Source organism: Pseudophryne corroboree, chromosome 1, assembly GCF_028390025.1.
Source record: "Pseudophryne corroboree isolate aPseCor3 chromosome 1, aPseCor3.hap2, whole genome shotgun sequence".
NCBI lineage: Eukaryota > Metazoa > Chordata > Amphibia > Anura > Myobatrachidae > Pseudophryne > Pseudophryne corroboree.
This window is the reverse complement of record NC_086444.1, coordinates 821243597-821265148: the sequence shown is the minus strand read 5'-3', so window position 1 is coordinate 821265148 and position 21552 is coordinate 821243597. Positions and strand designations below refer to the sequence as shown.

Here is a 21552-nt window from a genome sequence, read left to right as displayed (position 1 = left end):
CATATGAGTCCCTAGACATGGCTATGGGAGATAATAAACACCCACACACAGGGAAATGTCAGACACAGTTCCCCCCCCCCCCTCCCCCCCAAGTATGCCACAGAGATTGGAGCCAACCCACACACAGCACTATCTGAGGTAGATATAGCACAACTACCCAGCGCTTACTGTGTAACTTAATAGACTACACAGTATTTACAAAGCTCCCCCCCCCCCCTTCTACAACACCCTGGTACCGCACAAGATAGCTGGAGTTGCTTGAAGGGACAGCTCTCCCCGTCAGCGTCCGTGTACAGGAACTGCAGGCAGGAAAATGGCGCTGAACGCTGCTGGGTCCGCTCTGAGGAGAAGCTCCACCCCCTGAACATGGCGCTGCTTCCCGCTCTTCATAGATTATACTGGCCTGAGGATTTCTGCTGGCAGTGTAACCGGGATCCCTGACAGGCTTGCTGGCCAGTGTAGGGTATCGGTGCTGGCTCAGGGCACCCCTCACAGCGCCGCACTATGGACCGCTGTGCCCCGGAGCGCAGTTAGTACTGTGCTCCCATCCTGTTGCCGCCATCTTCACACCAGCTCCCCGCTTGCCAGGGGGGCCGGTGACTCACTCACCACCGGAATCTTCTGGCTCTGTAAGAGGGTGTGGGCATGCTGCGGGAGTAAGCGGTCCCCTGGGGTGGCTAACTATCAGCACCCTCAGGAGCTAATGTCCTGTCAGCGGAGATAGTGGCTCAAAACCCCTCAGAGCGGACACTACTCGCCCCCCCCCCCCCCCCCCCCCCACCCCCACTTAGTCCCACGAAGCAGGGAGGCTGTTGCCAGCAGCCTCCCTGTGCCTAACTAACTCTTAGAAAAACAATAAAACTAAAGAAGCTCTAGGAGCTCCCCTAGCTGTGACCGGCTCCTCTGGGCACATTTTCTAAACGGAGTCTGGTAGGAGGGGCATAGAGGGAGGAGCCAGCCCAAAGTACCAGTGGCTCCTAGTGGACCAGTCTATACCCTATAGTACTAATGTGGACCCCAGCATCCTCTAGGACATAAGAGAAAGTTACATTTTAGTTGTTTCATTTACATTTTATCTAATTTCTTCTGTACCTCTACTATATGTTTAAAAGCATTATCAGGATGACCAAAACACTGGAATAAAATATTATTCAGCGCTACTGTAATGATCTAGATATGGGCTGAATTAAAATCTGTAATCTCTGTCTACTGGTATATTTCCTTCTCTGTTCAAGCATGCAGTGATTACTCCCATTCTGAAAAACACAAAACTCTGACCCCTAACTCTCTCTCAAACTACCATCCCATCTCTCAGCTCCCAAGCCCCTCCAAGCTACTTGAGAGACTTGCCTACACTCGCCTCACACACACTTTCTTAACTCACACAGCTTACTGGACCCACTTTAGTCAGGATTTCGTGCCCAACACTCCACAAAGACAGCACTGACTAAGGTAGCAAATGATTTGGTCACTGCTAAATCTAAAGGCCATTACTCACTACTTATTCTCCTTGATCTCTCTGCTGCTTTTGACACCTTTGACCACTCTCTTCTCATACAAACACTACCTAGGTTTTCAGGACACAGCCCTTTCTTGGTTGTCATCCTACCTATCTAATCGCTCCTTCAGTGTTTGTTTCTCTGATTCCACCTCCTCTTCACTAGCTCTCTCAGTTGAAGTACCACAAGGCTCAGTCTTAGGTCTTCTGCTTTTCTCAATCTATACCACATCTCTTGGCAAACTAATCAACTCTTTCGGATTTCAGTACCATCTGTATGCGGATGATACTCACATCTACCTATCCTCCCCAGATTTGTTACCATATGTATTGGGACGTGTCACTGAATACCTTTCTGCCATTTCATCTTGGATGACATCTCACCACCTCAAACTTAATATTTCCAGAACAGAATTAATTATATTTCCACCGGCCAATGGTAGTTACCAACCCAATATCTCTATCACTTTTGAGAACTCGGCAATCATCCCTACCCCATAAGCTCGCTGCCTAGGTATCATTCTTGACTCTGAACTGTCCTTTGTTCCCCACATTCAATCTGTCTCAAGATCATGTTACACACATCTAAGAAACATATCCCAAAAAAAAACCCATATCTTACACAAGACACAGCAAAAACTCTAATCCATGCTCTCATTATCTCCCGCATTGATTATTGTAATAGTCTCCTGACCAGTCTTCCCAAACATAGGCTCTCACTACTACAATCCATTTTGAATGTAGCTGCGAGGCTAATCTTCCTTGCTAGACGTTCATCTTCTGCAGATCCGCTCTGTCAGTCCCTCCATTGGTTACCGGTATTCTACCGTATTAAATATAACATACTTTTACTTACATACAAGGCTATTAACCAAACTGCACCAACATACATCACTTCACTCATCTCAAAATATCTCCCTACCCGACCACTCCGCTCTGCACAAGATCTGCGTCTCTCATCCACACGCATTACTTGTTCACACTCAAAACTACAGGACTTTATCCGGGCTTCACCCACTCTGTGGAATGCCCTCCCACGCACAATAAGACTCACCACTAGTCTCCAAACCTTTAAACGTTCCCTGAAAACTCACCTCTTCAGACAAGCCTATCAAATTCCAGACCCACCCACATAACAGTCAGTGCTTCCCTATCTAATTGCATCCTCTCTCTACAGTACACACAACATCACATATCTTGTCTTTCTTTACTCTCACACTCTCCTGACACTTGGCCAACATTGCTGGGTGATCATATCATACAACCCATTAAGAATCTAGCAATCTGGTGGACCTTTATGCAATAGGTAGCATCTATCCTTGTGTATCAATGACTATTTCCCTATAGATTGTAAGCTTGCGAGCAGGGCCTTCCTACCTCTATGTCTGTCTGTTTCCACCCAGTTTTGTTCTATTACTGTTGTTCTAATTGTAAAGTGCAACGGAATATGCTGCACTATATAAGAAACTGTTAATAAATAAATAATAAAATAGTGGTGAATAGGGAGTAATTATATGGATTCTAAAGCTAAGTTGGCGATTCAGTTGTTGCATGTGAAGTTTGCTCCCGGGGCAGCCACTATTTTGCACAGGATTAGATGCGTTAGTAGTCCTGTTCTAAGAGCTGGGCATGCTACAATTACAGCACGCCAGGCACTCACAAACAGCCCGGAAACCCTTCTTAACGCAGATTTCTTCAGGAGGGAGTGAGCAGAAATCCAAAACAAGTGCACCCCAAGTGCTGGTCATGTAAATTAACTACATAGCTCCTGGGCATTTAGCATGGGAGCTAAATTCCCATGTAACAAATGAATCACCTTTTAAAAATGTAGGTTTAAAGGCTACAAAACAATTATGGCATTATACGAAAAAAAAAAAACTTACGAGTTACCTTCCACAACTTAGCACATGTAGGCACAATGTGATGGCTGCACCAAAAACTCATAAATCAGTAATCAATTGGGACAATTTGCAGACAAATGTGCAAATAAATCAGCCGTGTATGGAGCTCACAGATCGGGGATTCAGATCAAAAAACTATTGGGATTGTTAAATCAGAGTGTCCAACATGATGGATTTCACTGATCAATTTGGGCTGTAGATTGCTAGTGTATGGTAATAATCAGCAGATTATTTCTGCTAAACTGATGAGCCTTTCAAGATTAGCAAATCTGTATTTGCTGAAAATGATCTGCAAATCACTGAAACATATCTGGGGTACAGGCTGGTGGATTGGAGAACATTTAAATATGGGATAAAATGTCAGAATCTGCAGATTGTTACTTGCAACTGCTGATGTATGGGGGACTTTAGAATAGGTGTCCATGCATGCTATTTCCACAATTAGCCACAAATCACAATTTGCATTTCCCAAAAAGAGAGCCTATGGGGTGTATTCAATAAGTGTCGGAAGCTGCCGTCTTGTCGGAAAGATGGCAGCTTCCGACAGGTTTAGGTCGGAAGAGGTTCCGACCTATTCAATACTGGCAGTTTTTTTCCGACAAGTCGGGAATTCCCGACTTGTCGGAAATCACGTGAATTGTCGGATTAGCCGCGGATCCACGTGTTCCGCGGCCAAATCAGACAGGTTTTGGCCCCGGTTCCGACAATGTCAATCCGACTTTTTTTAAAGTCGGATTGACATTGTTGGAACCAGGGAGATGAGACGGGTTCACTACGATATGCCGGCGGTCGGGCACCCGGCGACCAGTATACCGGCGCCGGGAGCCCGACCTCCGGCTTACCGACAGTGTGGCGAGCACAAATGAGCCCCTTGCGGGCTCGCTGCGCTACACTATTTTATTCTCCCTCCAGGGGGGTCGTGGACCCCACGAGGGAGAATAACTGTCGGTATGCCGGCTGTCGGGATCCCGGCGCCGGTATACTGTGCGCCGGGATCCCGTCAGTCGGCATACAGAAGACCACCCGATGAGACGCGTGAGGCAGCCGGAGGAGCCGGGGACGGGTGAGTATTGCCAGTGGCAGTACGGCCCGGCGCTCAGCAGCGCACTGACAGTTGTCGGGAGCGGCCAAATCCGACAGTCAGATTTGGCCGCCCCAATGAATACTCACCTATCGGGTCCTTTCCGTCGGAAAGGACCAGACAGTTATTGAATATACCCCTATATCACCTAGCATTTGACATGCACCATCAGATGTTGGTCTATACTGATTAGAGGTGAGGAGCAGCAATAGCCTTTTATTATGTGAGAGATAGAGAGATAGAGAGATAGAGAGATAGAGAGATAGAGAGATAGAGAGATAGAGAGATAGAGAGATAGAGAGATAGAGAGATAGAGAGATAGAGAGATAGAGAGATAGAGAGATAGAGAGATAGAGAGATAGAGAGTATACACTCCAACAAACTCCACCCAAACCTTTTATCCCCTAGTGGAGATATCTTATATAAGTAACAGGACCAAAAATGTAATTCCAAATTGTGATAAACCACAGAGTATATTAAATAATACCCCTTTTACACCAAAATCCCGGGTCTGACCCAGGATTTGGAACACTGTTCCAAGCCGTGTCAGACTTGGGACTCCCCCCATTTCACTGCAGTGCCGATATGGGATATTCCCAGATCGGCACCGTTTACACTGCACCCGGGTGCAGTGTCTTGTGGACCGGCGCTTAGAGATGATGTCATCCCCAAGCGCCGGCCCACACTGCAGATCGGGACTCCGTAGCGTCTCGCCGGGGGCAAGCACAGCAATCTGGAAGCTGTTGTGCTGCCTCCAGCCTCCGGCGCTTCCAGGCACCAGACATAGCGCTGCTGTCTGCATAGATAGCATGTGCCATGTCCCCAGCCGCTGCATGACAACCAGCACGGCGCCGCTGTCTGCATAGACAGCGTGCGCCGTGACCCCCAGCCTCCCGACCGCACGCCGGACACTGCGGTATGGGAGATTTGACATGCTGTAAATGGGTGCCGGGTCGGCTGACCCGGCTTACCCATTTACACCGCCTCCTTCCCGGGTCTTACCCGTGTCCAACCCTGCGTATGTGCCGGGTTGGATTCCCGGGAAAGTGGACCCGGGGTGACCCTTTTACACCACCTGCAGTCCTGGGATTTTGCGCGCTCCCGTGCAAAATCCCAGGATATTTCAGGTGGTGTAAAAGGGGTATTACTAAAGCACGCCTCTCCAGCAGGGCTACAGGCCAGTTATCTTCCGTCAAATTTTTATGCAACTCATCAATCCCTAACGCTGGCCACACTTTGAGAGAACTACTGAACCAAAATGACCTGCCATTGCTTGTGGCTCTTCATATACAACCAAAAACCTAATTGCATCATATAGGATTTGGAATAAAATAAACTGATCTATGAGTGCCTTTCTTTTGATCTTTTGTATGTGTTTTGTATGTGTTATGATCAGTGCAATGTGGCCATCCAGGTGCAACCAAACTGCCCACAGAATTGGTTCCTGTCAGTTTACTTAATTTGACCCATTTGGATTACATATTAAGGGTGCAATTTAATTGTACATTTGTTTATTGCGCATGTCATGCCCAAACAGACCGAGTTTAGCAGCATAAAGCAGCTTAACCTGTTCAAAGTTATGGGTGTGACGCAAAAAGTGCTGTTTCGGTGCCAAACATTTGACTTTACGCACACTTCAGTTCACCACCTCCGGGGGCTGCAAACTGAAATTCAGTCTTGTTCCCGTAGCTCCCATCTACAGTGGTCAGGAGCCAATTAATTTATTCTGGATGACCATTACAGAAGCCAAGCTTATCGTGGATGTCTGCTTGCAGCCTCTTTAGGTGTGAGCAGAAACTAACATATAGGGGTATATGCAATTGCGGTCGAATTCCCGAAAATGTCGAAAAACGGGACATTTTCGCCCCAAAAAAATAATTTGACAATGCAATTCAGTACTTTTCGTCAAAAAAAACGGACTTTCCAAATTCGACTTTTTGAAATTCGACATTTGTCAAATTCGACATTTCTGCAATGGTACAAATGCGGCAATTCGACAAAAGTATATTCAATTGAAGATAACAGTGCTTTTAGACAGTAATATCGTCATTTTCAATCCGACACACTTTGCTGGCGGAATCTAATAAAAAAAATGTAAAAACATGTTTTTTTTGTGTTTTCTGTATTGGTAATAGCATATCTATTTATATTAGAAGGGATTAGGTACTTGGTTTGTCTATTTTGGAGGCACAAGAATTATTTATATATTTAAAAAAAAAAAAAAAAGAAGAATTTACTCACCGGTAATTCTATTTCTCGTAGTCCGTAGTGGATGCTGGGGACTCCGTAAGGACCATGGGGAATAGACTGCTCCGCAGGAGACTGGGCACATCTAAAGAAAGATTTAGGTCTATCTGGTGTGCACTGGCTCCTCCCCCCATGACCCTCCTCCAAGCCTCAGTTAGGACACTGTGCCCGGAAGAGCTGACACAATAAGGAAGGATTTTGAATCCCGGGTAAGACTCATACCAGCCACACCAATCACACCGTATAACTCGTGATAGGAACCCCGGTTAACAGTATGATAACAACGGAGCCTCTGGACAGATGGCTCGCAATAACAACCCGATTTGTGTAACAATAACTATTTACAAGTATTGCAGACAATCCGCACTTGGGATGGGCACCCAGCACCCACTACGGACTACGAGAAATAGAATTATCGGTAAGTAAATTCTTATTTTCTCTGACGTCCTAGTGGATGCTGGGGACTCCGTAAGGACCATGGGGATTATACCAAAGCTCCCAAACGGGCGGGAGAGTGCGGACAACTCTGCAACACCGAATGAGAGAACTCCAGGTCCTCTTTAGCCAGAGTATCAAATTTGTAACATTTTACAAACGTGTTCTCCCCTGACCACGTAGCTGCTCGGCAAAGTTGTAATGCCGAGACTCCTCGGGCAGCCGCCCAGGATGAGCCCACTTTCCTTGTGGAATGGGCCTTTACAGATTTAGGCTGTGGCAAGTTCCTAGTAGCCGCAGGCACCACAATAGGCTGGTTCAAGTGAAAACGCTGATACCACCTTCGGGAGAAACTGAGGACGAGTCCTCAACTCTGCCCTATCCATATGGAAAATCAGATAAGGGCTTTTATAGGACAAAGCCGCCAATTCTGACACACGCCTGGCCGAAGCCAGAACCAACAGCATGACCACTTTCCACGTGAGATATTTCAGATCCACAGTCTTAAGTGGTTCAAACCAATGTGATTTCAGGAACTCCAAAACCACATTGAGATCCCAAGGTGCCACTGGGGGCACAAAAGGGGGCTGAATACGCAGAACTCCTTTGACAAAAGTCTGAACTTCAGGCAGTGAAGCCAGTTCTTTCTGGAAGAAAATCGACAGGGCCGAAATCTGGACCTTAAAGGACCCCAATTTGAGGCCCAACGTCACCCCTGCTTGCAGAAAATGCAGGAATCGACCCGGTTGAAATTCCTCCGTTGGGGCCTTCCTGGCCTCACACCAAGCAACATATTTCCGCCAAATGCGGTGATAATGTTTTGCAGTGACATCCTTCCTGGCTTTGATCAGGGTAGGGATGACTTCCTCCGGAATGCCCTTTTCTCAGTACCTTGGGAATGAGAGGCAGAGGAGGAAACACATAAACCGACTGGTACACCCACGGTGTTACTAGAGCGTCCACAGCGATCGCCTGAGGGTCCCTTGACCTGGCGCTATATCTTTTTAGCTTTTTGTTGAGGCGGGACGCCATCATGTCCACCTGTGGTCTTTCCCACCGGTTTACCAGCATTTGGAAGACTTCTGGATGAAGTCCCCATTCTCCCGGGTGGAGGTCGTGCCTGCTGAGGAAGTCTGCTTCCCAGTTGTCCACTCCCGGAATGAACACCGCTGTCAGTGCTAACACATGATTTTCCGCCCATCGGAGAATCCTTGTGGCTTCTGCCATTGCCCTCCTGCTTCTTGTGCCGCCCTGTCTGTTTACATGGGCGACCGCCGTGATGTTGTCTGATTGGATCAGTACCGGCTGGTTCTGAAGCAGGGGCCTTGCTTGGCTTAGGGCATTGTACATGGCCCTTAGCTCTAGAACATGGGTCTTCAACCTGCGACCCTCCAGCTGCTGTGGAACTACACATCCCAGCATGCCCTGCCTCAGTTTTAGCATACCTTAATAGCAAAACTGTGGCAGGGCATGCTGGGATGTGTAGTTTCACAGCAGCTGGAGGGCCACAGGATGAAGACCCATGCTCTAGAATATTTATGTGAAGCGAAATCTCCTGATTTGACCACAGTCCTTGGAAATTTCTTCCCTGTGTGACTGCGCCCCCGCCCCGAAGGCTGGCATCCGTGGTCACCAGGACCCAGTCCTGTATTCCGAATCTGCGGCCCTCTAGTAGATGAGCCCTCTGCAGCCACCACAGCAGCGACACCCTGGTCCTTGCCGACAGGGTTATCCGCTGTTGCATCTGGAGATGGGACCCGGACCATTTGTCCAACAGGTCCCACTGGAAAGTCCTTGCGTGGAACCTTCCGAATGGAATCGCTTCGTACGAAGCTACCATTTTTCCCAGGACTCGTGTGCATTGATGTACCGACACCTGTCCCGGTTTTAGGAGGTCTCTGACTAAAGATGACAACTCCTCTGCTTTTTCCACTGGAAGAAACACTTTTTTCTGGTCTGTGTCCAGAATCATTCCCAGGAACAGAAGACGTGTCGTCGGGACCAGCTGTGACTTTGGAATATTGAGAATCCAGCCGTGCTGTTGTAGCACTTCCCGAGAAAGTGCTACCCCCACTACCAACTGTTCCTTGGACCTCGCCTTTATCAGGAGATCGTCCAAGTACGGGATAATTAAAACTCCCTTCTTGCGAAGGAGTATCATCATTTCGGCCATTACCTTGGTAAAGACCCTCGGTGCCGTGGATAACCCAAACGGCAGCGTCTGGAACTGATAGTGACAGTCCTGTACCACAAATCTGAGGTACTCCTGGTGAGGAGGGTAAATGGGGACATGCAGGTACGCATCCTTGATGTCCAGGGAGACCATTTAATCCCCCTCGTCCAGGCTCGCAATAACCGCCCTGAGCGATTCCATCTTGAACTTGAACCTTTTGATATAAGTGTACAAGGATTTTAAATTTAAGATGGGTCTCACCGAACCGTCCGGTTTCGGTACCACAAACATTGTGGAATAGTAACCCTTCCCTTGCTGAAGGAGGGGTACCTTGACAATCACTTGCTGTGAATACAGTTTTTGGATAGCCACCAACACTGCCTCCCTGGCAGAGGGAGTTGCTGGTAAGGCAGATTTTAGAAAACAACGCGGGGGGGGGGGGGGGAAACGTCTCGAATTCCAGCCTGTACCCCTGAGACACTACTTGAAGGGCCCAGGGATCCACCTGTGAGAGAGCCCACTGTGTGCTGAAATTTCTGAGACGGGCCCCCACCGTACCCGGATGTGAAGCCCCAGCGTCATGCTGTGGACTTACCGGACGCGGGGGAGGACTTTTGCTCTTGGGAACTGGCTGTATGCTGCAGCTTTTTCCCTCTACCTTTGCCTCTCGGCAGAAAGGATGAGCCTCGAGCCCTCTTGTGTTTATGGGGCCGAAAGGACTGTACTTGATAATACGGTGCCTTCTTTTGCTGTGGGGTAGCCGGTGGCAAAAATGTCGATTTCCCAGCCGTAGCTGTGGAAACGAGGTCTGAAAGACCATCCCCAAACAGTTCCACCCCCTTATAAAGCAAAACTTCCATGTGCCTTTTTGAATCGGCATCACCTGACCACTGCCGAGTCCATAACCCCCTTCTGGCGGCAATGGACATTGCGCTTATTTTTGATGCCAGCCGGCAAATATCCCTCTGTGCATCACGCATGTATAAGACAGCGTCCTTTATATGCTCTACTGTCAGCAAAATAGTGTCCCTATCCAGGGTATCAATATTATCCGACAGGGAATCTGACCACGCAACAGCAGCACTGCACATCCATGCTGATGCAATCGCTGGTCGCAATATAATGCCCGTGTGTGTATATATAGCTTTTAGGGTAGCCTCCTGCTTTCTATCAGCAGGATCCTTTAGGGAGGCCGTATCCGGAGACGGTAGTGCCACCTGTTTTGATAAACGTGTAAGCGCTTTATCTACCCTAGGGGACGTTTCCCAACGTGACCTATCCTCTGGCGGGAAAGGGTACGCTGCCAATAACCGTTTAGAAATTATCAATTTCTTATCGGGGGAAGTCCAGGCTTCCTCACACACCTCATTTAATTCCTCAGATGCAGGAAAAACTACTGGTAGTTTTATCTCACCGAACATAATACCCTTTTTTGTGGTACCTGGGGTACTATCAGAAATGTGTAATACATTTTTCATTGCCTCAATCATGTAACGGGTGGACCTATTGGAGGGTACACTAGTCTCATCGTCGTCGACACTGGAGTCGGTATCCGTGTCGACATCTGTGTCTGCCATCTGAGGTAGCGGGCGTTTTAAAGCCCCTGATGACATTTGAGACGCTGGAACAGTCACAAGCTGAGTAGCCGGCTGTCCTATGTCGTCAAACCTTTTATGTAAGGAGCTGACACTGTCACGTAATTCCTTCCATAAGTCCATCCACACAGGTGTCGACCCCTCAGGGGGTGACAACACATTTACAGGCATTTGCTCTGCCTCCACATCATTTTCCTCATCATACATGTCGACACAGCGGTACCGACACACAGCACACACACAGGGAATGCTCTGACAGAGGACAGGACCCCACAAAGCCCTTTGGGGAGACAGAGGGAGAGTATGCCAGCACACACCAGAGCGCTATATACCACAGGGATATCACCTATAAAGAGTGTTTTCCCTTATAGCTGCATATATATATTATACTGCGCCTAAATTTGTGCCCCCCCTCTCTTTTTTACCCTTTCTGTAGTGCAGGACTGCAGGGGAGAGCCAGGGAGCGATCCTTCCAGCTGAGCTGTGAGGGAAAATGGCGCCAGTGTGCTGAGGGAGATGGCTCCGCCCCTTTTTCGGCGGGCTTTCTCCCGCTTTTTGTGTTATTCTGGCAGGGGTAATATACACCTATATAGCCCCTGGGGCTATATATGGTGTCAGTTTTGCCAGCCAAGGTGTTAATATTGCTGCTCAGGGCGCCCTCCCCCAGCACCCTGCACCCATCAGTGACCGCAGTGTGTGGTGTGCATGAGGAGCAATGGCGCACAGCTGCAGTGCTGTGCGCTACCTTGGAGAAGACAGAAGTCTTCAGCCGCCGATTTTCCGGACCTTCTTGCTTCTGGCTCAGTAAGGGGGACGGCGGCGCGGCTCCGGGAACGGACGACGAGGTCGGGTCCTGTGTGCGATCCCTCTGGAGCTAATGGTGTCCAGTAGCCTAAGAAGCCCAAGCTACCACCACTTAGGTAGGTTCGCTTCTTCTCCCCTTAGTCCCTCGCTGTAGTGAGCCTGTTGCCAGCAGGTCTCACTGTAAAATAAAAAACCTAAACTATACTTTCTTTCTAGGAGCTCAGGAGTGCCCCTAGTGTGCATCCAGCTCGGCCGGGCACAGAAATCTAACTGAGGCTTGGAGGAGGGTCATGGGGGGGAGGAGCCAGTGCACACCAGATAGACCTAAATCTTTCTTTAGATGTGCCCAGTCTCCTGCGGTGCCGTCTATTCCCCATGGTCCTTACGGAGTCCCCAGCATCCACTAGGACGTCAGAGAAAATATATATATATATATATATATATATATATATATATATATATATATATATATATATTTATTTATATTTATTTATTTTAAATGGAATGGTAAAAATCAGGGGGGGGGAATGCGTGGGGTCCCCCCTCCTAAGCATAACCAGCCTCGGGCTCTTCGAGCCGGTCCTGGTTCTAAAAATCCGGGGGAAAAACTGACATGGGATCCCCCGTATTTTTAAAACCAGCACCGGGCTCTGCGCCTGGTGCTGGTGCAAAATATACGGGGGACAAAAAGCGTTGGAGTCCCCCGTATTTTTTTACACCAGCATCGGGCTCCACTAGCTGGGTAGATAATGCCACAGCCAGGGGTCACTTTTATACAGCGCCCTGCGGCCGTGGCATTAAATACGCAACTAGTCACCCCTGGCCGGGGTACCCTGGAGGAGTGGGGACCCCTTCAATCAAGGGATCCCCCCCCTCCAGCCACCCAAGGGCCAGGGGTGAAGCCCGAGGCTGTCCCCCCATCCAAGGGCTGCGGATGGGGGGCTGATTGCCTTTTGAAAATTGAAAGAATATTGTTTTTTCCAGTAGTACTACAAGTCCCAGCAAGCCTCCCCCGCAAGCTGATACTTGGAGAACCACAAGTACCAGCATGCGGGAGAAAAACGGGCCCGCTGGTACCTGTAGTTCTACTGGAAAAAAAATACCCAAATAAAAACAGGACACGCACACCGTGAGAGTAAAACTTTATTTCACACATGTCGACACACACATACTTACCTATGTTCACACGCCGACCTCTGTCCACTTGTCCAAGTAGAATCCACGGTGTACCTGAAAAAAAAATTATACTCACCTGATCCAGTGTCCTGTGGTCTTTTATTATAATCCACGTACTTGTCAAAATAAAAAAAACGAACACCCGGACCAGGCGGACTGAAAGGGGTCCCATGTTTACACATGGGACCCCTTTCCCCGAATGCAGAGACCCCCCCCGTGACTGCTGTCACAGAAAGGTTTCTTCAGCCAATCAGGAAGCGCCACTTCGTGGCACTCTCCTGATTGGCTGTATGCGCGTCTGAGCTGGCAGACAGCGCATCGCACAGCTCCCTCCATTAGTTTCAATGGTGGGAACTTTGCGGTCAGCGGTGGGGTTACCCGCGGTCAGCCGCTGACCGCGGGTGACCTCACCGCTGACCGCAAAGTTCCCACCATTGAATATAATGGTAAGGCTTTGCGATGCGCTGTCTGACAGCTCAGACGCGCATAGCCAATCAGCAGAGTGCCACGACGTTGCGCTCGCCGATTGGCTAAAGGGACCCTCTGTGACAGGAGTCACGTGGGGTCCGGGCATTCGTGGAAAGGGGTCCCATGTGTAAACATGGGACCCCTTTCAGTCCGTTTGGTACGGGTTGCCGTTTTGTTGTTTTGCCAAGTACGAGGATTATTTAAAAAGATCCGGACACTGGATCAGGTGAGTATAATTTTATTCACAGGTACCCCGGATTCTTCAGTGATGAGGGGGGCGTGGCAGTCTGCGGGTCAACATAGGTAAGTATGTGTGTGTCGACATGTATGAAATAAACTTTTACTTTCACGGTGTGTGTCTCCTGTTTTTTTTTTTTTTTTTTTTTTCAGTAGAACTACAGGTACCAGCGGGCCCGATTTTCTACCCGCATGCTGGTACTTGTGGTTCTCCAAGTACCAGCTTGCGGGGGAGGCTTGCTGGGACTTGTAGTTCTTCTGGAAAAAACAATATTCTATAATTTTACTCAAGGCTATCAGCCCCCCATCCGCAGCCCTTGGATGGGGGGGGGGGGGGGGGGGGGGGGGAGGAGACAGCCTCGGGCTTCACCCCTGGCCCTTGGGAGGCTGGGGGGGGGGGGGGGTAACCCTTGATTGAAGGGGTCCCCACTCCCCCAGGGTACCCCGGCCAGGGGTGACTAGTTGGATATTTAATGCCACGGCCGCAGGGCGCTGTATAAAAGTTACCCCCGGCTGTGGCATTATCTGTCCAGCTAGTGGAGCCCGATGCTGGTGTAAAAAATACGGGGGACCCCTACACCTTTTGTCCCCCGTATTTTTTGCACCAGCACCAGGCGCAGAGCCCGGTGCTGGTTTTAAAAATACGGGGGATCCCCTGTCAGTTTTTTCCCCGGATTTTTAGAACCAGGACTGGCTCGAAGAGCCAGAGGCTGGTTATGCTTAGGAGGGGGGACCCCACGCAATTTTTTTTCTGGGTTTTTACCGTTTTTCCAGGGTTTTTTACATTTTTAAAAGTCTAATCAAAATCCGTCAAAATCGGCCGTTTTTCGACAGCGGGACTGTCGAATCCGTTTTTTTATTGAATATGTTGAATTCCGGCACCCACTTGCCGGAATTCGACGGTCGAATTGTGTTGAATTAAAAAACGGGCGAAAAATTGCCGCGATTCGCCGGCAATTGCATATACCCCATAGTAGGGCTTTGGTGCTGGATGCACCTAACTGCTGCATACCAGCCACTTAGCACAGGAAAAGCTGCTTGATGCAGCTAATCCTGTGCATTTTGGCCAAGAGAATACAGACATGCGTTGGTCGCTCCCCAACTGAATAGCTCCGTCTCTCTAAGCAGGAGAGATAAACAATTGAATCGCCTCCCTAGGAGTAGATTCAATTGTTTTTTGGGCGCCTGATGAAGCAGTTCAATTGTTGCTGCCGACGGCCGCGAATGCTGTAGGCACCCGTACTTCTGTTTGCACCATTCTGAGATGGTAAGCAGAAATCGTTGAAAAGTCTGTTTGGGCACCCTAAGAAGTACTTCAGACAGGTTTAGCCACGTAAAGCAGCTCCTGTGCTTTTTCCCGCAATAAGTAACGGGCTTGTGCAGCAGTGACATCCGATCGGAGCAACAACCGAGTAGCTCTTTCAGGTGCCCATTACTTAGAACAGCCATTAAAACAATTAAATGTATGATAGAAAGATGCAAAAAATTAAAGAAAATCAGAGAAAATATGTTTTAGAGTTGCACAATGGCTGAAATAAAGCAATTTAAAATGTTCAATGCTCATGAAATTACACCCACTTTTGGAAAAATAATCATAAGTCTAGAAAGTACTCTGAATACAATGACCGTATTCTAAACTGAGACAAGGCTGCTACACGGTGCAATCTTGCAGCATTCTGTGTGGATTTTATTCGGCCAAGCCAAGGATCGTGGATGATATATGGACCGAAGATGACCTCCCCATAGAATTTGGGGAGCAATAAAGTGAAATAATGAGGGAATGTGTGGGCAGTTTTTATTTCAATAACATTTTTCTACAGTGTTTGTGTGGCCCATGGATGCAAGGGCATACTTGTGTTTCCCAAGTGCCAGGATGGCCTGGCAGCTGCGGGTGTGCTGGCACTTGCAGTTCTAAATGCCCTTAAATTTTCAGCATTATACGGATTTTGGGGACCTGTAGTTCACCTAAAAACTATAAATACCCTACAGCCAACAGGTGTTTGGACAGAGCCCACAGCAGCGCACTCCAGCGCCCTGAGCCATCACAAAACTTGTGCAGTCATGGGAGTGGATGCCGGCAGAAGGAGTGTAGAGCTGTCTGGATGTTCTGAGCAGCACTAAAGCTTCACACCTCTGCCTCATGTGTAGCTAGCTTACCCGTCACAACCACCTCTGGTTTATCAGCGTGTTTTTAATGACATGTGAACCCAGCTCTTATTATATCCAGTGCTTTACTGCTCTTCAAATTCAAGATTCACATTATTAAAAATTTAAATTTGAATGGCAACTTGGGGTGATTAATGTTTGAAATGTCAATATTTTGCCAATTTCTGCAATTCCCCAGAAAATCAATTGGGGTCAATTCAGTTGACTCCAGTTGAATTGACCTGTACATTATAAAACAAGGATCATGTATATAGGAACAAATGACTGTTCAGCATAAATCCATTTACTGCCTTTTCTCTCTAACGTCTTTTAAATTTCCCAGCACTGCCCAAAAATAATTAAAAAATAAATAAATCAACTTCGGCTTTAAGATTGAATAGCCAATTAAACACGCCTACATGAAGAGGACTGTAATATTAGGTACACCATGATGAAGCATAAGTATGAGGAATGTTGCAAACACCTATAGTAGTTAAAGGTACCACAAGCTACATTGTCACACATAAATCAATGACACTGCGGTTTCAACTAGAGGCTTTCCAAAAGCTATCAATATCTTATCCTGCAACACTTGCAAAAAAAAAAAAAAAAAAAGGATTAATAACTTTTACAATCCATATATTGTAAAGTGCAAGCAAGAAGGTCAATTCAATTAATATCTGCCGACTCATTAAAATAAAAAATAAAATAAAAAAAACGGTGACAAATATATATTTTTATAAGGCCACCAGCCTGGGAGAGGTCGCCAAAGAAAATGGGCAAGTTAAAAATATAACAGATCAATCACTTCCAGGGAGTGAGAAATGCAATTCTGTTTAATCAATGGGGGGGGGGTGTATACATACACGGTAGATGCTAGAATCAAGCATACACACACTGCTGCCCCATATTGTGTGTGTATACGTGTGTTAACCAAAGAGAGCACATATATAATAGCATGCCTGCACAAAGTGTAAGTATGATGAGCCCTGCTCTCCCAATAAACATAAATCGTATAACTTCTATACAGCACCAGCGGAGTGTATGGCTGAGCACACACAACATGCAGAGCGGACGCACATCGCCCCAGCCTACAAGCCAATGCAATCTGACATATACACTGTATACATAGGCAATTAAGGGACTATTCGCCGTCTCCCTTCCCTGCCTCACCCGTTCCTCTTGGGCCGTTAGCTGTTTCTCCGCCATCTTGCTTGGCGGCTCCGGTTCTCCGGCACATCCGGGCTCCTCCCGTGGCCCCGAGGTCGGTGCAGAGACTGCGTGAACTGAGGCTCCTGCTGCGTTTCTCTCCGGCCCTGTAGACCAGCTGCAGCAGCACACCGAGCACCACAGCGACGTCACAGCTACCGCCGCGCCGCTTCCCAGCCTCTCCTCCTCCCTTTGGACCAGGAGAGAGGCGAGGCCGTGACGAGGTGCTAGGGATGGAGCTGCCCACGGAGCAAGGGAGGGGCCGCCGCGGCCATCTTTGATCCGGGAAGTCGATTGCCACCGTCTGAGACATATGTTCGTTGCAGAAGTGCCGCAGGACAGGAGCCTACTCTGCTACAGCCACAGGGGGATATTATGTGCACCGGGGAGCTACATAGTTCTGGGGTTTACCAGCGTAATGGCCAGTTCTCTGTCTCTCACTGCTATGCTTATAGACATCAGAACCACGCTGCAGTTTACGGTCACAGAGCGAGCAATCACTGTATATGGTATATGTATACAGTATATGCTACAAAGCACAATCTATCGCATGCCGGACATATCGGATACGTGGATTTCAAATAGGACCCCACAATGATTTTTAAAAGTTGCATCCCTGTTATCTATAGCTATTTGTATCTACTTAACTATGTTGCCTCGTTAACTAGTATTTTTATTTATATACATTTTAGAGCCTTGCTGTGATCTGGGTTAATTGATGCAACAGGATGTGCTTGAGTAAATAGAGAGATTATCCCTAAATGCCACAAGAGGAATTAAATTTTATTTTCAGTCTAGCAAAGTGACTCGTTGCCCTGTTTATGTGATATTGTAAATGAAGGCGTGATATGTAGGTAATGAAGTGCCTGCTCCTCTGTTCGGTGTGTCGTTATCCCTGTACAGTACAGTCTGTATCTGAATAAAAGTATATGAATATGTGAATAAAAGGTTTAACACTTTATATGAAAATTTCTATCCTTGTGTGCATATTACATTATATTCATGTCAGTATTACATTATCAGCCACTTTAATGGGCCCCAATGTACAAGTTCCCCATTGGATTACATTTTCAGCCACCCAATGCCTGGGCTTGATTCGTGTCTGTATGTAAAGCAAAAAAAGCAAGTAACTTTGTGTCTGAAACAAACCATGTTGCCATGCAAGGGGAGTAAATACATTTAGATTGTTTCTGTACAGGGTTATGTTAGCTTTATTGTTACTGTGCAGTTTAGATTTCAGTCTGAACATACTCCATCCAAATCTAAATCTGCACATTATGTCTGCCCCACCTGCACCTTAACGTGGTTTTGCCCAGTTGCTTGCTTTTTTGCTTTACTTACAAACATGAATCAGCCCTATTGTGTTTATACCACTGACAGCTGCATATTACATTGCTTCTGCTGCCAACCACACTCCGCATTGATTTTATTGCCAGCCACACCTTGCATTGATCTTGTAGTGGTCCACCCACAGTAGTAATCCCGTTATCATCCGTACTCTGCATTAATCCCATTGCCAGCCACTCATTGTATTCATCCCATTTGCTGGCACACATTGCACACATCCTGTTAATAGCTATACTGTCCGTTTGTCATACATACAGTAGCATGACTTCTTTTTTTGCCACATATTGCATTTATTTTGTCCCCGTGACACATTGCAGTGATGCAGTTGCCATATGCTGCTCTGATCTTGAACTACACTGTTCCTATTGGCAGCTACAAATTTCACTGATCACATTGCCTGTTATATGTATATTGCACTGATCCTATTGTCAAGCACAGTCTTGTCTGATCCCATAATGTGCTAATTCAATGTTTATTCATAGTATACCCTGATTCCGTTACAGCTATGTTCTAGTGATCCCATTGCCATACAGCCATGGCATTGACCTTGGTGCCAGCAACTCATCACACTGATCTCATTGGCAGTCACATATTGCTTTGATTCCCTTACCGCTGTTCTTTTCCCAGACTGTGCTCATCTCATTGTCAGTCGCACGCTGCATCCATCCCATTGCCATTCATTCCCACACCGTACAAATTCTATAGACAGTCTCACTATCCATTGTTTCCATCGCCATCTCTAATGTCATTGGTTACTGGTCCCATTGTAAGTCTGACACTGCACTAATCAAAATGGCAATCCTTTATCATACACACTGGAGTGCCCAAATTCCAGTTCCTATATACTGTTCTCATTGACTTGTCACAAACTTCATATGTAAGCTTCTTATATGAACTAGGTGTACATGACTGTGCCTGAAGTTACAGTTTATTTCACCCTGTGGCTTCCTTTTATTTTATTTGGAAGATTTAATTTATTTCCAAATCTACGCCCTGGCTGACCCTCTGGAAACTTCTTCACTGAATCCAACCAGGTGGAGCCACTGTGCTTGAGCATGCATCAGGGTCTCATACTTTCCAATGCACAAGTGGAGAAACCAAGCTGAAACATTGTAAGATGTTCTCCAGGTTATAAGAACAAATCTCTGTCACTGGTTGACATCCTTTTACTGTGAGGAAGAGAGAGTCATGAATCATAACCCGTGTGATGTATAAACTGAACACAGGATTTCCTCATACATCATTTTCTTGTTAATTTATGCACAATTTACAGGAATAGTCTTCTGTTTAATTCAAGTGCATGGAAAAGGCTATGACAACATGCAGCAACTTATATGTGGCAGCAACAAACGCCAAGTCCTGCCGGTTACAGGATATCATGTTATTCATATTATTTAGTAAAAATGCAGCTAACTGATTTACTCTAAAAGCATTTCTTGAACATGGAAATCTCAAAAGATAATAATGGTCTTAGTTCATAAAATGGAGCAGTGTGCATAAATGTACAGTAATCCATAGCAATCAGTCATTTTTCTCTAACGTCCTAGTGGATGCTGGGGACTCCGTAAGGATCATGGGGAATAGACGGGCTCCGCAGGAGACAGGGCACTTTAAGAAAGAATTAGGATACTGGTGTGCACTGGCTCCTCCCTCTATGTCCCTCCTCCAGACCTCAGTTTGAATCTGTGCCCGGACGAGCTGGGTGCACCTTAGTGAGCTCTCCTGAGCTTGCTAAAAATAAGAATTTACTCACCGGTAATTCTATTTCTCGTAGTCCGTAGTGGATGCTGGGACTCCGTAAGGACCATGGGGAATAGCGGCTCCGCAGGAGACTGGGCACAACTAAAAGAAAGCTTTAGACTACTGGTGTGCACTGGCTCCTCCCACTATGACCCCCCTCCAGACTTCAGTTAGGATACTGTGCCCGGAAGAGCTGACACAATAAGGAAGGATTTTGAATCCCGGGTAAGACTCATACCAGCCACACCAATCACACCGTATAACTCGTGATACAATACCCAGTTAACAGTATGATAACAACTGAGCCTCTCAACAGATGGCTCAACAATAACCCTTTAGTTAAACAATAACTATATACAAGTATTGCAGACAATCCGCACTTGGGATGGGAGCCCAGCATCCACTACGGACTACGAGAAATAGAATTACCGGTGAGTAAATTCTTATTTTCTCTGACGTCCTAAGTGGATGCTGGGACTCCGTAAGGACCATGGGGATTATACCAAAGCTCCCAAACGGGCGGGAGAGTGCGGATGACTCTGCAGCACCGAATGGGCAAACTCTAGGTCCTCCTCAGCCAGGGTGTCAAACTTATAGAATTTAGCAAACGTGTTTGACCCCGACCAAGTAGCTGCTCGGCAAAGTTGAAGAGCCGAGACCCCTCGGGCAGCCGCCCAAGAAGAGCCCACCTTCCTCGTGGAATGGGCTTTCACTGATTTAGGATGCGGCAGTCCAGCCGCAGAATGTGCAAGCTGAATCGTACTACAGATCCAGCGAGCAATAGTCTGCTTTAAAGCAGGTGCACCCAACTTGTTGGGCGCATACAGGATAAATAGCGAGTCAGTCTTTCTGACTCCAGCTGTCCTGGAAACATACATTTTCAGGGCCCTGACTACATCCAACGACTTGGAAGCCTCCAAGTCTTTAGTAGCCACAGGCACCACGATAGGTTGGTTCAGATGAAAGGCTGATACCACCTTTGGGAGAAATTGGGGACGAGTCCTCAATTCTGCCCTATCCATATGGAAAATCAGATAAGGGCTTTTACGTGACAAAACCGCCAATTCTGATACCCGCCTGGCCGAAGCCAAGGCCAACAACATGACCACTTTCCACGTGAGATATTTCAATTCCACGGTTTAAGTGGCTCAAACCAATGCGACTTTAGGAAATCCAACACCACGTTGAGATCCCAAGGTGCCACTGGAGGCACAAAAGGGGGCTGAATATGCAGCACTCCCTTAACAAAAGTTTGAACTTCAGGTAGTGAAGCCAGTTCTCTCTAGAAGAAAATCGATAGAGCCGAAATTTGGACCTTAATGGAACCCAATTTTAGGCCCATAGTCACCCCTGACTGTAGGAAGTGCAGGAAACGGCCCAGCTGAAATTCTTCCGTTGGGGCCTTCCTGGCCTCACACCACGCAACATATTTTCGCCATATGCGGTGATAATGGTTTGCGGTTACTTCTTTCCTAGCTTTAATCAGCGTAGGAATG

At 47.2% G+C, this 21552-nt stretch overlaps 1 pseudogene; it reads right to left on the bottom strand.

The window, feature by feature from the left end:
* Positions 1-17297, bottom strand: part of LOC134911291 (tyrosine-protein phosphatase non-receptor type 9-like) — a 298012-nt pseudogene extending 280715 nt beyond the window's left edge.
* Between the last annotated feature and the right edge of the window lie 4255 nt (positions 17298-21552).